Source organism: Anas acuta, chromosome 1 (assembly GCF_963932015.1).
Source record: "Anas acuta chromosome 1, bAnaAcu1.1, whole genome shotgun sequence".
Taxonomy (NCBI): Eukaryota; Metazoa; Chordata; class Aves; order Anseriformes; family Anatidae; genus Anas; species Anas acuta.
Genome location: NC_088979.1, coordinates 159956629 through 159974904, shown reverse-complemented (window position 1 = coordinate 159974904; position 18276 = coordinate 159956629). Strand labels below are relative to the sequence as shown.

The 18276-nt window shown below is 33.3% G+C and overlaps 1 protein-coding gene and 1 long non-coding RNA gene across 7 annotated transcripts in view; one reads left to right on the top strand and one right to left on the bottom strand.

The window, feature by feature from the left end:
• Window positions 1-18276, top strand: part of ANKS1B (ankyrin repeat and sterile alpha motif domain containing 1B) — a 433040-nt gene that overhangs the window by 132606 nt on the left and 282158 nt on the right. The gene's annotated exons all lie outside the window — the stretch shown is intronic.
• Window positions 7937-17271, bottom strand: LOC137849318 (uncharacterized). The gene is made up of 4 exons (XR_011091853.1): window positions 17189-17271; window positions 11830-11950; window positions 10157-10342; window positions 7937-9607 (listed from the first exon to the last, which is right to left on the bottom strand). It is a non-coding gene; the product is annotated as an uncharacterized lncRNA (long non-coding RNA).

The window sequence follows — 18276 nt, the reverse complement described above, 5'->3', positions numbered from 1 at the left end:
TTGGCTCTGAAAATCTAAAAAATTAGCAGAGTATACAGAACAGCGCTGAAAAATTTTATGGTTTGTTGTTCACTATAGGAAGAAAATGCCAAATTATCCTTCTTTTTCAGACTTGTACTTGATTAATCACTGTAAACATACTTATTGCAGTGGGAAGATTGCCATACAGTGCCTCAGCCCCATGAATTGGCTGAGGGAGTTCATTATATGCCTCCATAGAAAATGGGGCTCAACTGCAAAACTTTCTACTGTAATTAGTATGAAAAAATGCAGATGGACTTTTCACTAGTTAAAATAACAGGCTTTGGAAAAGTGCTGTCTGGTGAGCACAGGCATTTTTGATAGGCATAGTAAGTCCATTAAAATTAGTTTGTAAACCAGATGCTAAAAAGGATATTTTTAGGTCTTAATCTGAAAATATGTTTTGTGTATGGTTAAAAATGGATTATATCAGAGGACCACAGAGTAATCAAGGAAGCTGTGGTATGTCCATGGAGCACCCCTCATCTTTGTAATATGAGGTAATATGTAAAGTCAAGTTAACAATACAAATATATTGTAATTCTTTCTGTCTTAATGTTCCTATATACTGCTCTTTTCCTTGGCATTTTATTGGAAAGAACATTTGGCAATATAGATGAGCAAATTCCAAAATGTGATTTTATTTTAAGCTATAAATATAGTAATTATCTAATGGAATGGTTTGTAACTTATATTTGTAATCACATTGAATGCTATATTACACCAGAAATGACCCAAATAAAACCAGACATATCACTCACAGTTTTAAGTTACTTAATAATATGCATAATTCTATGTGAATGTCAGGCTGCCAGTTTAGTTCATGCACATTTATTGCTTGAATAAGTTCTGCAGGATTGCAGAGATCATTCATTTAAAACAAGAATTTATTTATTTATTTATTTATTTTTCTGAAATTTCCTATTTTTGTATCACTAAGAGTTGCTGACTTTGGGAATACTCTTTTTCAAATTGCTGTTCTGTGTCATGTGTAGTGTTCATTTTCAGAGCATGAGGCAGTGCTTTGAACATAAAATCGCATCTGTCAGTCTCCTTTCCCCAGGTGGTAGGATGCTCTGATGAACTCTTCCCACTGTCTGGGGCATTACTAACTCTTGCCAAGTAGAAATGAGACTGACTGTACTCAGTCACTGAATTTCCTGGATTGTGAGAAAAGGTCATTCTGGCTGGCCTTTCATGCTATAGAGCTGCATGTTGTAACTATTATCTGTCTTGCCAGTAAACACCTGACAGGTTGGGAGTAATTACCTTTCCAGTTATCATTCTCTGATCTACTGGGGAGAAAAAGACTGGTTTGTAGGTTGCTGTATTATTTTTAATTTCCTGAATGTTATTCTTGAACTGGTGGGTAATAACGGAGGATGAGAACTCCATGCACCAAATTGCAAATGGTTGTTAGGCGTAGTGGAGAAAAACTGGACAGAAAGTAAACTAAGTTTGTTATTTACACTTCTTAAATCCCATATAGTGTGAGTTCTATGTCTGCCTGCTTGCCAGAAATTAGGTTTCTATACAAAGAACAGTTACATTATTGGTTTATACTGGCAGCTAAAACAATTGCTTCCCATTAGGACTGGTCTAAGAGGAGAAAAAAAAAAAAAAGAAAAAAAAAAAAAGAGTGTCTGAGTTTGAGTTGAGCTGGTCTTTGTTTCTGCAGTAGATTGATAGGACAAAGTTGACATCTCTGTCAACCTCTGATGATGTGCTGGCATCTCTGCCACAGTTTCATTACTTTTAAACTAACAGTTAAGACTTGATAGGAATATTCTGAAATATTGCACTCTGACACATTTTCTTCTGCTAAGTAAAATGTAAATTTGGATTGAAGATTTAATAAATGAATCTCATAAAATCAGTCTCACAAAATCAATTGATTCATAAATCAATCTTATTAATATTTCTGCTAAGCTATTCCTGAGAAGCATCTGCATTTCTTACAGTGGACATTTCTACCAGTCATTTCAGACTGTCCTTCCTTCAGGGAAAAAAAAAAAAAAAAAAAAAAAAAAAAAGGATGTGGAATATTTAACCTTGAAAAATAACCATAAAATTGTATTAGTTCATCTTAAGGATGTAATTAAGTTTTCTGAACTATTAGCAACAAATTTGTTACCTCAGATAGGTGTAAAATCTTAATAAATGTCTGAAGCTCAAGGTACTGGATAACTGTAATGCTAAAGTAGACTCTGTCAAGTATCTTCATGATGTCAGTGTTGTTTTTATCAGTTATCTAGTGTCTAGAATGCTGGTAGCAGAAATCTGGCTGCAACACCCTGCTGTATTTGGAAGTATGCTGCTGAAGACCCTTACAGCCTTAACTTACACCCTTAGACTCTTTTACCATACTTCATCCTTGAACCTCTTGGTGTCATACTCACTTTATGTAGCAGAAATATAGAATAAAATTACAAATTACATTACTACATTACATATTAAAAATTACATTACAAATAAAATAAAATCACTGGATTAAGTGTGTTTCTCTCCCATTAGAGAGATCATATCTCTTTCAGTTTGCCTCTATAGTTTCTATTGCAGAAGGTCCCTGAGAGACTAGGTGGCAGTCTAGGTGCTAAAATTTTAATAATAATGACTGGTGTTCAGTACATTACTTAAATTGTTCTTAGGTCTCATCAAGTATCATTAGGAAATAGAGAGGACTTTTCAGACTTTTTTTTTTTTGTGTGTGTGTGTGTGTGTGAACTTGTGAAAAAATATCCTTTTTTGGGAAAGTCAATCTGTCCATGCAGATTAACAAAGGTTTTAATGCAGCATCTTTATAACAGAAAGAGACATTCCTATCTGTGTATTGCACAAAAATCTTTCTTGGAGAAGAGTAGGTTCTGAATTAGTAGGTTCAGGGAACCTACTTTTTCCAGATGTTATCTTAGAGTGGTTGAAGATTGAGCAGACCTCTGGAAACATCTCAGCTGCAGCAGTGCAGAACTCAGTGTAGGTTGCAAAATCCACCTGAGAAATAAGTTAAATACTTAGGTACTTCATTTATGCGGAGCTCTCATCCACTACATAGTCAAGAGTTCCCAGGTCAGCCACGAAATCTTTGATACTTAGAAAAATTACATACTTTGCACTTAAATGCCATTAATTTGTAGGAATGATCATACAAGATAATAAATCTATAATGAACTATACCTTTTTCTTATAATCTCATAATCGTAGAAGAGAAACTAGTAAAAAATCATAGAATCATTAAGGTTGGAAAAGACCTCCAAGATCATCTGGTCCAACCATCATACTTGTCATGGACATTTGTCACTTATTACAATATGTTAACTGTCCCCAAGTTGTCCTATTTGCTGTGATTTTTAAAGTATTTATTTATTTATTTATTTATTTATTTATTTTGCTTTTTCAGCCTGGAGTTTCTCCTCTTCTATCACTACAGTGAAAAGGAATCTAGGAATCTGAAAATCTGTAGCCACAGACAGGTGTCTGCTCACCTCTGCTTACGTTCTTGTGTTTGCTATATAACACTGTGTCAGCAATCTCATACAGATATCTAGTAGACAGCTCTTTAGAAACCTGAATCAAAAATACCCTAGCTGTGATAACATTGTTATTAAAATGAAAATATTAATCTTCTACAGAGTTTCCAAGATCATCAAATACTTGGCTCGGTAAATAAAGTACTGTTTGTCAGGTCATGAGTTCTGATTTCTTCAGCAACAAATCTTCACAGCACTTTTCTGAATATTTGGACAGTTCTGTTCCCCAGATTGAGATTTAGATAGCAAATGCATCTTTTCTTGTGTAACAAATTTATACCTTCAATATTGTGCAGCTGTTTTCTAGCTGTATGTAAACCAGTGCAAAATGGCCTAAGAAGCAACAATCACACTGCCAAATATACAAAATTGTCTGCTTGCCCTTCAATTTGTTTTATGGAATGGCAATTAAATAGGCTAGCCTGTGTCACCTATGCCACATCATTTTGAAACTATAACTAATCTAAAGGATCATGCACTAACATTTTGAAGTCCATGTAGCAAATTGCTTCAAACAGAATGGCCGCTGGGTGCTGAATGGGTGCTGTATTTCATTTAAACATGCTATATTAAACAGAGATAGTAGGATGTAGTGCACTTAAACACATAACCCTCAGTTTAACTTCTCAAGATTAAATAGTTTCAGTGATCAAGAAAGATCTTCTTAGCTGTATAGAGAGAAGAGCATAATAAGGAAGGTAGTCTCTTATCAATCAGAGTAACTGTGTAACAATCAATCTAGAGTCATCTGAAAACAGCTAGAATCTATGAAATTTAACCTAATTTAACATGTGCATGTCTATAGATACACTTTTTTATGGTGGCTAGTGTACTCCATACAGTGGTAAAATTGTCACATGGAGGTCTTCCAAAGACGTGTACTCGTTATCACAGAATAGGTGTTTTTTTTTCTTACTTCTGCCTATATGCATCCATTTAAAGTACTGGCCTCTGTTGAAATTTGGATTATAATATCGGCATACTCGTATTTCTCCCTTCTTTTGTGTAAGAAGAGGAAAGTGAAGCTATCAGGGTCATAAAAAGATGTGAAAAAGTTGAACCAAAAAACAGATACCTTTTTTTCTAATATAATAAGCATTATATTAATCTTTCTGAAAGTACTTTTAATGTTTGCTGTTTTTAACTGATTTCTAGTGAAATTTACTTTGAAATGAAAATAGTAAATTATGAGACAATTTTTCAGCTGTACTTTTCAGTCAGTAATTTACTCATAGTGACATACCTTGCACAACCTTAGTTATAAGACCTGTATAAAGTTTTTCTCTGCTCTTATTTGTCTTCCTTTAACCTTTTTCTGAGCCATATGGAGAGAATTTGGCTATAGCACAGAACTTCTCAATTTACTTAACAGATTAATTTATAAAGATTTAAGGATCACATTCAGAGCTCCAAGATGAAAATCATTGCCAGAACACAGTGTATTGGAAACCAGATCTACCTTCTCCTGACTGAGTTTCAGTTATGATATGCTTCATATTTAACATTCCTACTGCCACAGTATGGACTACACACCAAAAGCATTTTCATCTAATGCATTAGCATATGTTTGCAATTAGAATTTTTAACTTCACATGACATTTTAGTAAAGGTTAAGGGAGTGCTGGCTGAAGAACAAACTATACAATAGCTCTTTGTATAGCTCTTTAAAATCTATGTTGTTATTTTTTCTTCAGTGCAAATAATACGTATTAAGTACCTTTTAAATATAAAAGAAAAGATTATGAAAATTAAGCCTGGAGAGTGTTTGCTGTTCTATAATATAAATTATAAAAGTATACATTTTTATTTTAAAGTATTTTCTAGCATTTTGTAATTCATTTTTCTCAAATTCATGTTTTGTTTTTTGCAATATACAGCACCACAGAAATGTAATTTCAATTATTAATTTATTTTCTTGATCTTAAAATATCTTCAGTTACTATGAGGGATTTATTTCAAAGTTAGAACTTTTTAGCATGATACACCACTTAATTATGTTTGGACATAGGAACAATAGTGTGTACATCTCCTGTGTATTTTTTTCAAGATCCAAGAAGTTCTGTACTCGCTCATGAGAACAGAAAAAAGAAACAGATGCAGGTGTACACCTGAATAATGTTCCATTAATGTAGACTCTTCCTGTGACTTTCACAGCCTCACAAGCATCTTTTCTTAGAGTACTTTCTGGCAAGCACTAATTTGGTTCTATCTTTCAGGATTTTTCTATTCATGTAAAAAAAAAAACAAAATAAAACTGAAACAATAATTTGTAGTTCATTTTCTCCAAGTAAAAATCCCCAAAATGTGGACAGCTCAGGAGTTCTGTTTTATCATACTAAAATTTTAATACTAATTTCCTTTTTTGTGTTTTTTTTTTTTTTTCTAATGGCACTATCAATTCTTGGAGTACCAACAGGATGCTTTATATTAGCTTTTTTAGTATTCTCTTTCTTAAATAAGCACAGTTCGTCTGCATTTCTGATTCTATGTCAATTTATATTTTGTTAACAGGTATTATTTGACAAAACCAGAATTTATGCAGGAAAGCAAAAATCAAGCATCAGCATCTCAAAAGAGATGAGAGAACTGAGAAAGCAGGAAGTAGAAGTATTCAGTACTCTCTGTTTTTTCATACTTTCTTGACTGATTCTTGTGCATTTAACCAGAAGCTTTAAGAATCCCAACAGACAGCATGAAAAGAAATGAAGTTTACATGGGCTTTTTGACCCTTCCACACCAAATAGTATTTATACGTTAAAGATGTGTAGAAATTATATATATAATTTATATATCTTTTTTTTTTTTCCACATGGGTAGTTTGAAAAATAAGATTGAGTGTGATATACAGTGGATGCTTTCATGCACATAAATCTGGAACCATTGCTAATTTTTTCAAATTATCTCCATTGCAAACATAGACCACATTACTAAATTTTAATAACCCAAATGTAATATTAACCCAATTTATTATAAAGGGAATGTCAGATAAACTCTATTTACTTGTATTAAACAAACTTATATTTACATTCAAAAAACAGATTAATTAATAACTGTTTTTGCTGAAGCTGTGCTAATTTGCGTTGCCTATACCACTTTCATTTATTATTAATGGTGATCCATATCAGCTATTCTATTTTCCTTATGTTGGACTGAAAGCCTATAACTACTAAGTGTATTTCATTAGCTTTCTTCTAGTCTTCTCAAATATTATTACTATTCTAAGTCCTATTAAGAACTAAGTCCAGCACCATTTGTTGAGATAACTTCCTGCCAGATCATTATGAATTCTTGTATATAAATTAGATAGATCCATTGATTAAAATTTTTTAGCATTAGTATCTCTCATTTATCATTCCCTTTGGATGAAAACATATTTTCATGTGAATTCCTGTTTGATATTTAACAAAGATATTCCACATTTCTACTGTTTTTACAATACTTATTCTCCTGCCTCATCCATAGAGTAATGTGCAGCAAGTTGGTTTGTTCTATTGACCATTTTCCCCACTCCTTTATGTCCTCACTGCAGCAGATTTTTATTTATTTATTTATTTTCATGGAAAAATAGCTTTACAATCATAATTAAAGACTTCAGAATGCATATGCACAGGGGGCTGACATAAGCCACTTCAGTTCTTCCATATTTCAGCTTTAATGTACTTTCCCTTACAACATTATCATACTTCTAAGAGGTTGTTAGTATATAATTAAGATAATTGCTCCCTATCATATTCTCCTCTAGATAACGTCTTTGATAACATCTTTAACAATAAAATGTTATTAAAAATACCATGTCATTTCTGAAATTAAAGCACGTGGGAATGACTGATACCATGTGACCAGTTCATTGTCAAATTGCATGCCTGTCTCCACCTATCCAGTATTTTCCAGTAAACATATTTATATTGTTAAAATAATTCCATTTTCCAGAGGACTAGCATTCATTTTCTCTACACATAGAAAGAAAAAAGATGCTGCTTGACATATGCTAAGCATTTTCTCATGATTCATTACTTATTATTCATTGAAATACTGTTGAAAGAGAAGTTAGCTTTCATACAAGCTTTGGACAATTTTTGCAAATGAGTGATGAAAGTATTTATCATCAAAATGTATATGTACTGACCACCACAGAGCTTCATCCATCCCAGTGTGATTATCATTTAGAATGGTGTCATTATACACTGGACTGCTTGCTATCAGACAAGAACCTTTATTTCAAATCTAGACAATAATTCAAAGGAACATAATTATTTTGAGGTACTCTACATTTTAAAGCCCATATATAAAGCCCCTATTTATCAGTATTTGAATGTTTTATTTGTTAAATGGCTATTGGTTCCAGCATCCTTTGCAAGTAGTTTTGAGTAAGGAATGAAATATACATTTCAAAATGCTCCTTGGATTGTTTTATAATTTAGCAGATATAAGTAACTGTCCCTCTTATAAGCGACATTGATTTAACAGAACAACATTGCTGTAAACTCCATTAAATTGCTAACATTAGCAGTAATAGTACAACTATATTAATGGTTTAATTTGTTTACATTTTATGTGCATCTGGCATGTTCTAGAAAAATATCATCTTTTGTAATGGGTTTAGAACGATCTTCAGTAGGCATTTAGCTCATATTATATGCCTCCTAGTGCCCTTGTAGATTTTCTACAAACCTTTAATTTAATTTTCTATAAACCTTTTCAGATTGAATTTTGCTTAGTTTAGAACCTGAAGGGAAGCAGTTATCTTGTACTCCATACTGTTTATTAAGTTGTACTCAAGAGTTTGCATATTCTGTTTTGCATTAGGATGAAACTGAGTCCTAAAATCTGAGAGATTCAGTCCTTGAGAGTCCATTCTTCACTGGGCTTGTGTCCATAATGCTGTAAAGTTCAAGTATTATAAAAAGAGCTTAACTTTTTTTCAGAAGCTGAGAAGCTGTAATGGGGAATTCAGTATAGATATGCCTTGAACTACGCAAAGAACTCTGCTGTTTTTTGTTATAGATGAATTTCTCTACAGTTTTGATTAATCAATGTTGATTAATAAGTTTTTATATGGTGAAAATAATTTGTCAAAAAAATCCCAACTACCTCTACACAGCATTCATATGTCAGTCTGGTGGCTCTGCTAACAGATGTTGAAGTCTCTGGTATGTGTTATGAATTTTTAAAGTAAACTAACTTTAGTACACTTTGAAAGCAGAAATCTTGGCATAGCTTGCTAAATGTTGTTAAAATCAAAATATTTGCAGAAATATTAAGCAATTACTAAAATAAACCATTTTTGTACATAATGAACAGATTTATTTGTTTTGTTCAGTGTCAGAGATGATTAAAAAATAGAAAAACATTGATTCCTAGTGAAGGTAAAGTGTTAGATTCTGTAAAAAAATAAAAGATTTTCCCTCCTGTTTTATTTTAAGTTAAATAAAAAACTCATTAACTTCCATTTTCTCTGCTTCGGTCTCTCTTTCTGCATCTGCTAGTCCTGATGGCAGTATGTAGCTTGCTGCCAAAAAGTTTCCCTCTACTGCTTTGCAGAGATTTCATTTTTACTCATTTATATCATTTTCATTTTTGTACAGGCCATCTCAAAAGCAAATTTTCAGTGTGCAAGAAATGTACGATTTTGCTAAATATCAAAATACGATGGGAAAGAGTTTGCATTGCCAATCCCCATATGTATAGATACAGCATATTTTTACTAACAGCCAGTAACAGAATCATTTTCTACTTCAGACAGGAAACCACATTTTTCCTTTTTTCCCAGTATAACTTCAAACACTGCAGATTTGGAAGAATCCATAGGAAAGCATGTTTTCATCCTTGGTTGCTTATTGTTCTCAAAAAGCAGAAAAAAAACTTTAGAAGGATCACTTCATATAGTTTTACTCCAGAGCAAAGTGCATTATTTTTTCTATAATATTTTCTATTACTGTATGCAATATTATCTGTTCTGGATGAGGATGGTAAAACCAGCTGTTAGTTTCTGTTCTTTCCACTGTAGCTCCAGCTGTTCAATCCATTCCATTTACTTTCAGATAATGATTCTCTCCCTGCTAGAAGATATTTAAATAATTTAGTACAATAAAAATCACTTTCTTACCAGTAATACTTGAATATTAGTAATAATTGAAGTTAATAATTAAGTTAATAATAAAGTAATAATTGAAGTTAAATTTATTTTCAAGAGCAATTCTATTATTTCAACATCTCTTTCTGTCCTATGTTGTGAAGAAAAAACATCAAAACTTTCTGTGACTATTTGGTAAGTAAAGTTAAGCAAGAAATATTTTTTTCTGTTAAATTCTATAGGTTGTCTTTCAGACTTTGTGTCATCCAAACTATTACAACTTTAACAAGGATTTGCTGTGAATGGATTTCTTAAAAGTATTAAAGGCCTTGTGAAGCCCTTGCAAACACAAAGCAATGTTTTTTTAATTGCTTGTCCAACTCCTAGATATCAGCCTTAGAAACATAGTGTGCAATGAATTTGTGACTCATATTCACATGGAATAATAACATTTGAAATACAAAGTTTGTGGTGGTTATGAGTTCTGTCAGTAAAATTGACAGGAACTCTGTGAATTCTGCCTTTTGTTGCTTACCCATTCATTGTCCTGTAAGAACTGTATATGAGGAAAATCAGAGTGAGCATGTTTCAGCCAGGAGGAGCAGGTAACCCCAGTTTTACTGCTACTGAAAGTTTTGTGTGATCTTCATCATTCTTTTATATAGTTAAATGCAGCTATCCAAGATCCAAGGATCTATGCAAACTCCATAACGTGTGGTTTCTATAAGAAATGTAGCAGGTTGCAGTATGAGAACATTAAATAGGAAGAATTTTAAGAACTCTGCAAAGCTAGAAGGTACATGAATAATATAAAACGAAACTAAGAAGATAAAAACAGTGAAGAAAATAATTGCAAATTCTAAGACCAACTAAATTAAATGTAAATATTGCTTTTTCAGTTGAAAGGTAGGCTTAATAATGCTACGCAATATATAAGTTCATTATAACATTTCACCTGAATTTCCTCTGATAGAAAGTAAAATATTATGTGAATATTAATAAAAGGGGAAGAAACTTAGTATTTTTCAGAAGAAAATGCTAAGTGTAAATGAAAATAAGTAAAATTACAAAATTATTTTGAGGTTCCATTATAAAAAAGATCTGATTTGGAAATTCAAAAATAGGATCAAGGTTTTTTTTGTTGTTGTTGTTGTTTGTTTGTTTGTTTTTTGGTTACTGAAAACTTGAACTCTGTAGTGCTTTAGTGTCACAAATCAGCTGTTGGGTTGTATCAATCCAAAATTATCCATTGTATGTCTTTTTTCTTTCTCAAATCACGTGGATGTTATTGGGGCAACATAGCCCCAATAGGGACTAGATAGCTGATTTGCTTTGTTACAGATGTTTCCATACTGCTTTCAAAATTAATAGCAGAGATTTTTAAGATTCCCTGAATTCTGACTGTGTATCAGGTGTGCACGCTACCTGCTAGACAAGCTCTTTATGGTTAATCAGAATATCAGTATATCAGTATTTCTGGTTTGAATCTAAATATTTTAAATATATATTACATGCAAAAATGTAAGATTTCCAGAGTTAGAGTTGAGCCAAAGTGAGAGTGAGTGAGTTGCTTGAAAATTTATAAACCTTAGATAAGAACATCTGGATATTTAAATATTTATAAATAAAATTTCTAGCTCTTTGGCTTTTAAATGGTTGGTTTTATGACTTCAGTGTTTTATTAGCTTTACTAACTAATTGATACTTCAGAAGAAATGGAGCTTATGAAAATGCAGTTTTGTCCATACATTGCATTTCCTTGTAATTAAAGATAGATGCATATTGGGAGGTTTATCTTCAGGACTACTTAAATTATTTATTAACGGAACTTGTAGCTATCATTAGTATTATTTAAATGATTTGAAAGTACTTACTCTGATCACACATGCAGTTTATATTATGAGACAATTTGAAAACATAGCTTAATTCACCTGTTGACTACAATATTTGCAAGCATAGAGTACTTTCTCTGCACAGCACAGTTTGGACGTTCTCTTTGGATTATAGAAGAAACCTTGTGAAATACGAAGTCATGTAAATGATAGCATTCAGGGTCATCTCACTGGTGAGATAAACTTAATAAGCATGAAGATCCCCAATTTAGATCATTATTTGAGGGCAGGGGAATTGTTTTACAAGACTACTAAGCTTTCTAGTTTTTAGTGAATGACTGAAATGAACAAAAATAATTTTTTTGCCCATACTTACACCTTGGGCATTTCACTGAACTTCCACAAACATGAAGACTACATGCTGAGACAACACAAATGTAGCCATCTGTGAAATATCAGCTGTAGACCATACAGTCATTTCACTATGAAACTTAAACCTGTGAAACCCAACAACAAAAAATATAACAGAAAATAAGTATATGGCAACTCTGTAGTATAGTAAGCTGCTGGTGTCTAACTGAGCATTCAAAAACAGAGGCAGTCTCAAAAGGTTACACAGGAAATGGTGGAAATCACCCATCATCTCTCATTAGTATTTAATGAGAGATGTTATTCCAGACAGTTGCCTGGTATTACAAGGGTTATGCAAGCTTGAAGCAGCTCCAAAGTCTATTTGTGCAGGTGGGTGATTAGGGGAAATGAAAAGTTGATAACAGTCATACCGAACTCTTGTGGATGATGCAGAAACAACTAAACAGACCCCCTGTTGTCACTGGAATGCACTTCACTGGTAATTAATTCCAAACACTATCCTGAAATAGCTGCCACAACCAAGAATGGGCCAGTTATAGCTTCAAGTGCTTTCAGCAAGACAGTTGCAGATATATATTTACAATCCTACTCAGAACAATGGTTATTCAGGTTTAAGTGTTCAGGAAACAAAACAAATTCAAAAGAGCAAATTCAAACAGCTTAGTCCAGCTGTTCTCTGTATGCATCCAGTTTAGCTACCTACTGACTCCATTATTCAGTATTCCATCTGCTCTTTTGAAAATTCTCCTGTAATGTTCATTCCTTGAAATCCTGAAATACATGGTTGTCTTTATCCGTAGTTCCTAGTTTTGTGCCATGTTGAATAGTTATCTAGGCGAGATTTACTTTGGGGATTTAATCAAGTTAGAATAATTTTAAAGTTGAAGCCTATACTATGGAAAATTGCCTAGTCCCTCAATTGGGGCTACTTTAGAATGTGCATGTCTTTGTTCTCCATCTGACAAAATAGATTTTCTATTTTTTTTCCCAGATTTTCTCCTTGAACTGCAGCACTTAATTTTATTTATGCAATTGCTGTGAATCTTTGCAATAGATCCAGAAGTTTCAGGAGACATAACATTTTTATCTCACATGCTGTCCAAGAAATCTTAAACGTGGTAGCCCTGTATCAAATCAGGGGAATTCCTACTGTTTTGTGATCTACTCTGCTCAGTTTTGGGTCTTTCACTGTTATCTTCTACCTACTTATTGGTGTATGCTCCTGCCTTGTAAATTTACTACTGGTAAAACCAGTAGTAAATCCAAAATGAATAAGCTGAGCCTAAGTAGCACTGGCTCCATAGAAAATTTTCAGATATATTGTTTTAGGACTTACATTGAAATCTGTCTATGGGTATGTTCTAAGGTAATGGGGCGATTCTCCTTGCTGTCTTTTAGAATGAATTAATTTTTAGCGAACCCTCTGTAAGCCTCAGTGAGCTCACCATGCCCAAACTCTCTTTAATCCCACAGAATCAGATTCATATGATTCTTCACACGGGCCTGGCACACTCTTACCCAGTTAGAGAAAGCTTAGCAATGGTAGGAAAGATTCCTTGAGGCACAATTTGGAAAAGTTTCTTAGTCTTATCCTCAGCATGATCCAATATTCCTGCTACAGCTTCCATATTTTTGATCATCTCTGGAAGGAGAAACTACTGGTGTATCTGTCACTCCAGTGTGTTTATAACCAACAAGTGTTCTTCCATTCCAGTTTATGAAGATTTAAAGGGTGATAAGGATTTAAAGGATGATAACTGCCATTTAGGTGAGATTCCCATTACTGAAGGTAAAAAAAATTAGTTCTTATATCCATGATGAGACCTATGTCAACTGGTTCATTTCTCAGACAGTCAATGAAATTAGCCTTTCCAGTGGCCATTACCTCTGTGAGAAGACTTATGTAAACTCACCTACTGGTGACTGATCCTCCACAAATAGTACCATTTCCTGATATCTCCTTTTATAATCTTCCAAGATTTCTGTTGAGGCTATGACTGATTTCTGTCTGAGACAGATGATTTGTCTGATGACTTAATGTTCCTTCCAGAGTTTTATGCCTCTTTATAACACATTTGATGTTAAAGAGGACATATAACATATAGAGACAAAGGCATTCCAACAGTTTTCTACTGTATTATTTTTTTTAAAGATAGATCCAAAATCATAGATATTACTGGATTAGATGAGTGCTTTTCTAACAGTTTTCTAATAGGCCAGAAAATTGCATCTGCTAGAACTGATCAAGCTTAGATCTGTCCTGACACCACAATAAAAAGCATTTTGATCCCATACAGCATCAAGCCATTTGGATCTTTATTCACATTTTTGCATTATCGTGGTGCTAGGATCCAAAATAGATGTGGGGTTTTGGCCCACTTTCACATATAGAACATTGCATGAAGTCATCTGCACTGCTGCACCCCCGGCCTGCTCACTGGCAGGACAGAGCAAGAAGCTGAAAAGTCTTGGCTTAGTGTAAGCACTGCTCTGCAACAATTAAAACACCACCATGTCATCAACATTATTCTCATTTTAATCCAAAACACAGCACCATACCAGCTCCGAGAAGGAAAATTAACTCTCTCCTGGCTGAAACCAGGACAGCAAGTTCAGTTTCTGATTTGCTCAAAATTTTAAGAAAAAATAAATGTTATTTCTTTGGAAAGCAATTTAGTTACCAGCATATAAACACAGAAATTTAACTTTAGGCCCTAAATTTCTGTTCCAAAAATTAGTCTTATTAGGTAGACATATATAACACATTACATCACTACATAATGTAGTTTTCATTTCATTCAGAAATACTTTTTGTACTGAAAGGCTGCATCGCAAATGAATCACTGAGTAGTTGTAATGTCAGCTATAGTAGACCAATGTTCCTTTCTGTAAAAGAACTGACTGATTCCTACATAATACCTGTTGTGTTAGACACCATGTTAGAGTATATTCATAGTTAAAAATATTTTTATGAACAAGGTTGAACTGGATAATAGATAAAACTGGACACACAAAAAAAGAACAAAAACATCTTTGTTCACAATTGTATAGTATATGACAGTGTAGTAGAAAATAGATTTTGTGAAGTGTTTTTGTCTTGCTACTTCCTTCCTCCCTTTGCATCCTGATAAAAAGGTGCTATAAAAAAATAAACATATCCCATACTAAATGGCTTACAAACTTTTAATTTGTTAAATTTCAAAGAACCAGTTATGTAAATTTGTTCTTGTTCAATGCTATTCAATTTCTTTTTAGCATTTTCTTGTAAGAATAGATAAATAACTGTTGGTGAAACACGGAATAACAGGAATAGACCAATAAAAAGCTGATCTGGATTTAGTGGAATTGATTCAATATTCATGTTTTAGTATAACTAAAATCAATCCAACTGTCTGTTAATCAAAGAAAAAATATCTTTAATTGAAATAATGCTAGTGTAGCTTGAGTATAAGATTTTTAAATAACAGTAAGAACAATATGACCTTTAACTTCCAAGCAATGTTGTGATTTTTATCTACAGTCTTTTGATGTGTAAGGAAAAGGCCAGTGAGTATAGACAAATTGTTCCTCTTTTGTATGAAGGACTACATTATTGTGACCATTGCTGTGAGTACTGTTTACTTCTTCCATAAATACTTGAAAAATTGGGAGAAATAGCAAACAGAATTTTGAGATGTATTAAGATTTGAGATATGTAATCCTGTCTAATCCTGTGAGAAATTTAAGAATAACCACCTTTTTAGTACATCCATCAGATGTTTAATGGTAAATGTGATCATGACAGTATGGTAATGCTTCTTGTCCTCTAAAACCTTGTATGCTGAACCAATCAATATACAAACCAACCAACCAAATTAGTAAGATTTGCCAGAATGTAAAACAGCGTAGCTATTTTTGTAGTCCACATTATATGAGTCCAGTTAATCCAAAACCTGAGTTTATCTAACCTCTTTAGAAATTATTTTGGTTATTCTGAAATATATATATATATATATTTGTATATATATATATATATATATATATAATTTTGTTATTTCGTTACTCTACTTTTTTTTCTTTGCCTTCAGTAACCATTTTTCAACATCAGAATGACTCCAGTAACATAATCTCTGTGACAGTCTGTCGTGTATGAGGGAGGCAGGAAGGAATATTGTTAGAGCATACTGCACTTCAGTAATTTTAACTGCCAGATGATCCCTGGAGCCTGTTGTTATCTGACTTGTACAGAAACATCTCTTAGCTTATTGTAACTTGAGCCTGAAACTAGAAGAGAATGACAGCCATAAATACTTCCTTTTTGGCCCTGTACATAGCACCTGTCAGAAACTCGGTACTCTAGCTAATCTTTCATAGGAAAATTCAGTAGGTAAGATCTTTTTGAGATAATAGAATACAATAAAACTTCCAGTGATATTATTACAGTTACCTGAAGGAAGAAAAAAAATAGTTTTGTTACCAGCAGAAGATAAAGGAAAATGAAAACACGATTATTATAGCATGTAATTACAGAAGAGAATATATTTCAATTTATTCTTAATGAAACAGCAAGTTCTGTATATATAACCAGAGAAGTCCTCCAAATTGGTTGCAGTAGCTAATTTGATGGTGATATTCTTTGATGGAGAAAACCCAGGTAGTAAATCATTATTGGTTGCCTAATGGGAAGATCCTACTGTGAAAATAAACAGCTGTCCACAATAAAGAAATTGTTTACAAGAAACCATTACATGTCAGATGCTTTATTCCCTTGAGAAAGGACTAAAGGCATGAAATATTGAGCAGTTGGATTTATTTTTTTTTTTCTGGGATGTTTATTTCAAATAGAAATATTGTTTTTATTTTATTTATTTTTATTTTTGTAAAGCTTTATTTTTAGATTCTAAAAGCCAGATGCTTTGTTGTATTACCACTTCATTTTCCTTGGAAGGAAAGACTGTCACTACTATTTTTTGAGATTTCTGCATATTGTGTATGTTCCTGAATTGGTTACAGTTTATGTATACACTGTAGCTCAAAAAGTTTTTTCTCTTCTCTGTCTAGGGGGCATATAATAGCTCTGCCTCCCTGTATGAATATCTTCTAATAAATCTTCATTCCAAGAATATCACTTCCAGCTAGTTACAAGCTTCTCTGTTAGGACTGTATTTAGGGGCAAAACCTAGTAGTGACCTGTCAATGAATAGGGTCAACAAGAAGCTCTAGATCCCCGTGGAAAAAAAAAATAAAAATTAAAATCTTATTTATACAACTTGACCTCTGTTACCTCTGCAGCATATTTAAAAAGTGAGTAAACATAGCTGAGGTGACTGTAGTCAAGAGCTTAAAACAGAGTGAAGAAGCAGGCAGAAAACTGTGTTCCTTACCACCAGCATCAATCTGTCATTCTAACTGTCTGGCCTTTGAGAGAGGCATCCTCAAGATACTTCCCCATCTGCAAGACTTCCTGATTTCACTTTAAAGGCTTTCATGTGCTAAATAGCTAAAGGGCAGCTGTGCTTAAGCACAGCCACACAGGCTTTACAGTGGAAGAACAGTAACTGAAACCCATGGACTTCTAAAGTACCAGGGAGGTTTTGTTCCTTATAGGTTTAGATATTTGATCAAGACAAACCTTCTGTTTATTTTTCACACAAGTAAGTAAATAAGTAACTACACTAAGTACACTTCGATAGACTCACATGGAACATTTATCCCTCCAGAAGTTATTTCTTAGCTTCCTATGTGGCTCTTGTATTACTGTGTGTTTTGGCAGCAGTATAATCCGTTGTTTGGGATCGCCATACACAGTGCAGGGTTTTCTCAAAGTAAGTTTCTGATTCCCCAGTTGGGGAGGTTAATTTATCGTTATATTTTATGAGTTTGTTTTTTTTTCCATAGAGTGAAACAGGATAATATTTCATATTCTGGAGCACAAAAGGATGAGACTTTCAGCTCAATTTAAATGCTCCTAACATTCCTATTTAACTTTCATCCTCACTATAGGATTTCCAAACAGTATGGAAAGGCATTGGTGGGGTGTTTTCCTGTCAAGTCCTCACCAAAAATTATTTAGTACATGGTGCTGGAGTTGGCTTTGTTTATTTGTCTATTTGGAATTTGAATTTTTTCTTTGGAGTGGATTTGCCCACAAAATGAAAGGATAGACTGGTAATCCACCTCAATTACAAATAAATAGGCTTTCATCTGTGAACCCTGCAGGCTGTCAGACATGAGGTTTGAATGTAATCATCATCTTATTGCAGAGCTGTAGGCAATACAGCACATTGAGGAACATGGCCCACATGTCTTTGTGACCCAGAAAGAAAGGTACGCTATAAATTTACAGACTCATAACGACCACCATGACCGTGCCCAGGCAATGGATTTTTCCAGAACCTGAACTAAACTATTTCTTTAATATTACAGTTCTAATGGTGTGAAGTAATGTGGAGCTTTTGGCCTCCTGCTGAGT